At 39.0% G+C, this 7,465-nt stretch overlaps 1 pseudogene; it reads left to right on the top strand.

Moving 5' to 3' along the window:
• Window positions 1–4,231: 4,231 nt before the first annotated feature.
• LOC140514763 (low molecular weight phosphotyrosine protein phosphatase pseudogene) lies at window positions 4,232–4,706 on the top strand (annotated as a pseudogene).
• The last annotated feature ends 2,759 nt before the right edge of the window (window positions 4,707–7,465 follow it).

The following is a 7,465-nucleotide window of genomic DNA, read 5'->3' as shown; positions in this document are numbered from 1 at the left end:
GTCTAGGGAACAGAGCCACGGAGAGGCAGGAAGAAACACTTTCTGTAAGAAAGAGAAAACATCTGTAGCAAGCCGGCTTAGGAGAGGAAGATGGAGGCAGAGCAGGGTGGGAAGGGGAGGGCAGGGATGGGGGGAGAGAGGCAGACACCTCCTCTTAGAAGGCTGGCAAGGGGCCTGCAAAGCAAATCTGACTCCTCTGGGGATTTCTTTATTGTTACATTTTTTTCCTTCTGGGCTGGAGTCCTTTGATGGAACTCTCAGGGAGAAAAGGAAGGGGAAATGCATATGAGAAACTTTAAAAAAAAATTTTTTTTTTTTTTTAAGAAAGCCTTGGGGAAAATAGATAAAGCCCTCTTGGAGCTAGAATCTGGAGATTAAAACCAAGAAAGCAGGATGGAGGAGAGATAGGATTAAAAAGAGAGCTGGTGGCTCAAAGCCATAAGGTATAATAAACCTCTGGGGCCAAGATTTCCCCAATCCCTCAAAGAGCTCTGATCACAAATGACATGTTCCTTACCACTAGCATGTTTCCTGTTCGGTTGACATAGCAGGATTAAACCTTTGGGTCCTGACTCTAAGAAATGAACAACTGGGACAATGAAAAGTGGCTAGGGTTATTTTAAAAATATATATTTTATAAAAAATCTGTGATTTTTTTCAACCATTCATCAATGCAGATCAACCCCATCGAGGTTTTCTCATCCAGTGCTTTTCTTGTCCCTGATCTCAATGGAAGATACATGGGAGAAGGCCTCGATGGGGTTGATCTGCTTACCCCTTTTGTCAAGTCTTAGTTTTCTGTGGTTACCAGGTAAGCACTTTGGCTGTCTGGTATCCCTAAGAGTGAGGAGTTCTGGAGCTTGCTTTAATTAGCTTGCAAAAGTCAATTATTAAATTTTCAGTCTGAGCATTTATACGTCAGAAGTCACGGCTTGATTTATTGCTTTGTGGACTGTCTAGACTTAAAGATGTCTAAATAATATAGATTAAACTTTTCAAAGGGTACACCCTTAGGCTAGCACATCCCCATCTTTCTCTAGAATCCTTGTTTGAGCTCAGCAGGAGAGGCTCGAGGAATGAAGTCAGGCATAGATAGGAGGCCGGTGACTGGAGCCTAATGAGACTAAAGATGACAATAATATTAATTATTATTGGGATACTATAGGGCTATCAGGTTTGTAAAGTGCTTTACTCCCATTATCTCATTTGATCCTGGTAATACCCTTGTCTTAGAGAGCTTCACAAGTGGTCCCCCTCCTTTTCTGATTGTTAATTTCCTTGAAATGTTAATAATAACATAATAAAAAAAATAACTAACCTGGATATAGGGTTTTAAGTTTTGTTAAGCACATTACCAATATTCTCGTTTAATCTCCACCACAATCCCAAGAGGCAGTGCTATTATTATCTGCATTTTACAGATGAGGAAATTGAGACACCCAGAAGTTAAGTGATCTACCCATCTTCACACAGCGTCTGAGGCCAGATTTGAACTAAGTCTTTTTGACTCCAGGTCTGGTACCCTCTTCACTGTGCCATGTAGCTGCCAATTCTTGAACCCTCATCATCAGTCGTAAAACAAAGAGGACCTGAGTTCACAGGTTGCCTTGGTGCTTGCTGTCTGGATTATCTTGACCCTGGCCCTCAAAAGGATAAAGACTTCTAAATTCACTTTCAGCTCAAAATCTATGGTCCTTTGGTCATGGACATGCACCAATTTTGTAAGATCATAGATCTAGAAGAAGCTGTCTAGTTTAACATCATTTTAAAGTTGAGAAAATGGAGGGACAGAAAGATCAAGTTCTATAGTTAGTGTTGGAGGTAAGATTCGAACCCAGGAAATCTGACCCCAAAGTTAGTATCATAGTTCTTTGGGAGGTCTAGACATTCCACGATTCATAGACATATATTGAAGAAAGTACCCTGGTATTTTTAAAATGAAAAAATAAAAGAATTTTACCAAAATCAAAATGTTAAAAACCACCAGTAGTTATAACAGAATACACTGAGAAGTATTAATCAGACAACTGCCAACTCTGGGGATGGAGGAAAGGACCTGCTTGAAAGGTGAAAGAGATAGGGAGCTGGGACCAAGATGATAGAAAAGGAGAAAGGAAGCAGTACAGGGAGCTCTCTCCCTGTCAAAAAACTGCTCTGACCCTATCTAGAAAAAAAAAACTGATGGGAAAATCCAGAAAAAGTCACTGTGAGTCATTATTCTACCATGGTTAATATAGGGAGACAGACAGGTCTATGAACAATGATGATGAGATCAGGCCATGAGCACTCTGCACACTGAATATTCCAGCGCTCAAGGAGAGACTGCAAAAAAGGGTTAAGAGGAAGTCCCAGATCTATATCAGGGCACTATGATGGGGACAGCTGCCTACTGGCAGCTTTGTTGCTACTAGCTGAGTCTGAGTGGACCAAGAAGGGTGGTACTCCTAAGCACTGAACTATGTACCAAAGGAGTAGTAAGTTCAGAAGTAAGCAGCAGTGATGTGGATAAGAAAGACTGTCTAGAAGAAGAGTGAGGTTCACAGCAGACAACTGACTGCAAAACAAGTCAAGGAGAAAATAATTTTAGAGTCATCTATATGCCATGATATATCTGGGTCAAAGGCTTAATACAGCTTAATAACTTTTGGGGCATAGTTCTAAATTGCTTTGCAGAATATCTGGACTAATCCATAGCTCCACCAAGAATGGACTTGTTTTCCCATGACCTCTCCAACATTTCTAATTTTCCTTTTTTCTTAAAAAAAAAGCCAAACACGTTTCTTTTCTGATGGATGAGATAGAAACTCAAATTTTCTTTGATTTCTACTTCCCTAATTATTAGAAACCTTATCGTTGATGATAGCTTAGATTCTTCCTTTGAAAATTGCCTACTCTCAAATTGACTAACATGAGAAAACAGGAAAATTATAAATATTGGAGAAGACGTGGGAAAATTGGAACACTAATGCTGTGAATGGGTTCAACCATTCTAGAGAGAAATTTGGAACTATGACCAAAGGATCATAAAATTGTGCATACCCTTTCACCCAGCAATTCTAGGACTGTATTCCAAAGAGATCATAAAAATGGGAAAAGGACCCACATGTAGGAAAATATTTATAGCAGCTTTTTTTTTTTTTTTTGTGATGACCAAGAATGGGAAATCGAGGGAATGCTCATCAATTGGGGAATGGCTGAACAAGTTGTGGTATATGAATGAAATAATTCCATAAGAAATGATGAGCAGGCAGACTTCAGAAAAACCTCGAAAGACATACATGAACTGATGCTGAGCGAAGTGAGCAGAACCAGGAGAACACAGTACACAGTAACAGCCACATTGTACAATGACTAACTAATAGATTTGCCTCTTCTTAGCAATGCAAGGATCTAAGACAACTCCAAAAGGCTCATGATGGAAGATGTTATCCACATTCAGAGTCAGAACCATGGAGTCTGAATGCAGATCGAAACATACTATTTGTTCTCTCTCTTTTTTGGGGGGGGGGGGTTCTACTTTCTTGTGGTCCCTCCCATTGGTTCTAATTCTTCGTTACATGATTAATGTGAAAATGTTTAATATCAATGTATATGTAGAGCCTATATCAGATTGTATGCTGTTATGCCGTGGGGAGAGAGGAGGGAAGAGAAGAAAATTTGCAACTCAAAATCTTATGGAAGTGGATGCTGAAAAGTAAAAATAAATAAATATTTAAAAAAAAAGAAAATTGCCTGTTCAAGGCCTTTGACCCTTTATCTATTGGGAAATGACTCTTAATCTTATAAATTCGAATCAGTTCCTTGTTTATCTTGGATATGAGGCCACTGTCAGAGGAACTTGCTACAAAAATGTTTTCCCCAGTTACCTGTTTCCTTTCTAATTTTAACTATATTAGTTGCTTTTGCAAAAACTTAAACTTTATGCAATATAAGTCCATTTTCTCTAGTTTGATTCTCTTCATCATTCATTTGGTCATGAATTCTTCCTCTATCCAAAGATCTAGAAGGTAATTTCTTTCTTGCTCCTGTAATTTGATTATGATGTGACATTTTATATCTAAGTATCCATTTAGGGCATTTCTTGGCATATAGTGTGAGGTGTTGATATAAACTTAATTTCTGCCAGACTGTTGTCTAGTTTTCCCATCAATCCTTGTCAAATAGCAAATACTCATGAGGGTCCGTAAAAAAAAAAAAAAAAGAAAGAAAAAGAAAAAAAATTCCAGTAGGAATGAAAAATGGCCCCAGGGGGACCAAGTATGTGTTATTCATAGGCTTGCTTAATATTTGTTGCTCACCGATAGCAGAAGCAGTTTTAAGGAAACTTGTAAATGATCAAAATATTTCAGGTAAGTGAAGGCTAGACAGTGAGGCGATATCTACATGTGAAATAAGAAACCATTCTGATTATTATCGAGGGCAGCCTCTCATGAAGAAATGTGGCATTGCCATGAATCATATTGCCAGGCAGACTTTGCCATCCTTTGATTATCTATATGTAGAGGAAAGCAATCTGAGAGATTTGAGTGGAAAAGTTAATCAAGTCAAAACTGCAAAGCTAAAATTGAACGTCTTGGAAGCTGCGATCCACAGAAGCAACTTATTATTGAAGAGCCATATTATGAAAAAAAAAAGCCTCCAACTTTCAGACTGTACGTGAGCAACGATTGAGGTATTGCAAAGCATTTTTGGAAAAATTTCATTAAAGTTTACACCCATTTATTGCTAAAGGCCAATCGTGATTGACAACTTTAAAATCATGTATGCATATCAGCTGATGTGTCATTAAAGTGTAATAATGTACTGCAAAAAAATTATTCATTTTTAAAAATGTTACCTTTATTTCTAAATATATCCCTTCCCCATCTCCTATCCATAGATCAATCCCTTGTAACTTAGAAAAAGGAAAAAAAATCCATTCAGCAAAAATAACAGCATTTGCAGTATTCAATACCCACACTCCCTCATGTCTACAAAGAAGGGAAGAAGTTCATTTTCTCAATATTATCAATAACATTCAGTTTATAGTTTTTTTGTCCTTTCTATTTACATTTTGCCCTTTCTGTTATCATAGTATTACATACTGTCTTACCATTGGTTTAGAGACTTTCCAAAATGTCAAATTTATAGACCTGAAAAGCTCATCATCTTCGCTTTCCCGTTTCAATAGATATGTGTTGATCATATTTTAACAGATCTCCAGTGATGAGAATGTTATTGATTTTGAAGTCCAAAAGTTCTGTCCTCAGTCTAATAAATCTCTCCTGATGTATTTTGATCCTATTTCCTCTGGTTTCCATCTCTCCAGAGATGGAGAGAAGCCAGACAGCCAACACTTCTCAAAATAATTCTCCATATATTTGAAGACATTGGTTAAGTCAGTCCTGTTCTGGGATAAACAAATAGAACTTTCTTAACCCTGCTTAGAAGACTTATTTTCCACATCCTTCATCATTTCTACTGCTTTTCTTTGGCTCCTTTCCAGCTCCTTGCAATAGCTCTGAAAACTCAGGGATCTAAATTGGACTCAACACTAATCATGGCCTGAAAAGTATCAACTTTAGAAAAGTGATAGTTTCCTACCTCTTGTGTCATACACCTGACCATATAACCCTACAGAAGGATCTCATTAATGCTGAATTTGTGATGTTAAGACAGTGCCTAGATTGAAATTAACCTTTGCTTAACAGAATAAAAGTAAATAAGGTTACAGGATATAAATAAAAAGTCACTGGATATGGAATCGGGAGACTTGAGGTTCTAAGCCCACTTCTCTTTCCCCCTCTCCTGAAACATGAGTTAGGCCAATTTTTCCCTGAAAGGTGGTAAATCTGTCTCCCAGGACTTGATTGGTCCAAAGACCAAGGCTTAAACTATATTTCCCTTAAACGTCTTTCTGGTCATTTCTGACCATATTGATGTGGCTTTCTGGTCACCTAAGGGCATAAAAATGTTCACCCATGTGGAATTGGGGCGCTTCAGACTTGGCAAATGTCCCAAAGCCATGCCAATTACTCTCCCTGCTTTGCTGACCAATCATGTTTCCATTTGTAGACAGGGGGATTATATCTACTCAAGTGCCAGAGATTCCTTATGGAAAATAATTTCTATATTATGGATAATCAAACCTTCTTTTCTTAACTGTTGAATGCCCTAGGAGTGCCTCATTTCATTCCAGCATTGAACATGAATTAACACGGTATGGGCCTGAGTCAGACTCACTTCTAATATTTGACATAATCAGTAATGGGAACAAAAAAAATCTCGAGAGGTTAGATCCCACTTTCTGGGTGGAACCCAACCAGAAGAGTGTTCGCTTTTAGTCTCCCCCACCATACAACCATATTACATGGTTGTACATAGATCTGTACATACAGCTCACATTGTGGTCCAAGTGGGGCAAGGTTACTACACCAAAGGAAGGCAAGGTGATTAGATGGCATTGTAGCACTCTATGGCAAGAGCCCTTCTTAGGGTTTATAGAGTTATTTCAAAGGAACAGAGAGCAAACCTCCACTCTCATGGAGCACTTAGCTCAATGGGTATGAGAGGAGGTTGCTAGGAAGGGTAAACCAAGTGCTAGGTCCAACATTTCCTATTTGTTGCTGATTATCTTGTAGAAGTTGGACTGGTAGCATAGTGAGACTGAAAGTAAACTGGCCTAGGAGACTTGGAAACTGGAGACAGAGTTATCAGCAGTTAAGGACTGTTCAATGAGGACTGTGAATAGAGAGTAGAGCCTTAAGACAAGAGAATGAGAGTGAGAGTGAGGAGAAGACTTGGCAAGAAAAGCCTGGGTTCATCCTCTTACTGCTCCCAGGAAGAGGGTGATTTCTTCTACCAAGAAAGGAGGGAGGGAGTGGGTGGGCTTTCATCACCAAAGACCTGAACCTTATAAGTCATGGAGCAGTGATTGGAGAGTATGTAGTTTAATGGAAGCCAAGGCATAGACTCTCTCAACCAGTGTTCCATTGGCTTGGGGAACTCTCTGAGGGCTTTTGGGAGACAAGTTCAATCAATTACCCACTCTTCCTGGAAATTGACCTTTGTCCCCTTTTAGATGGCTAAGATGGAGAGTTTACATGCATTTGACCCCATAAAGATGAGCTCTTGTTACAGCCTGCTCTCAGTAGAGATCTTCAAGAGACGGGCTGAAGTTTTTAAAGGAAATGGGATTGGTAGATTAGATCTGTCCATTAACATCCTCTTCCCTGTTCTATGACTAGACTAGCTCAAGAATGATTATATCTGACCAAAATAGCTTTAGCTATTAATCTCCCCTACCATATAACCATACAGGTGTGGGCTGATCAATTGGTGAAATTGGAGCAGGAGATAAGAGCAATAGTGCCTTAGGCTGTCAGAGTAAATAGGCACTCTTGGAATAGGGTAGGGAAAGGCACAGAGTCTGCTGCTCTGTTAGTTGGGAAAAGGCTGATGAGACCCTCTCCCTTAGGTATGACTC

This window comes from Notamacropus eugenii, chromosome 7, assembly GCF_028372415.1.
Source record: "Notamacropus eugenii isolate mMacEug1 chromosome 7, mMacEug1.pri_v2, whole genome shotgun sequence".
Taxonomy (NCBI): domain Eukaryota; kingdom Metazoa; phylum Chordata; class Mammalia; order Diprotodontia; family Macropodidae; genus Notamacropus; species Notamacropus eugenii.
This window is presented reverse-complemented; position numbering and strand designations above follow the sequence as displayed.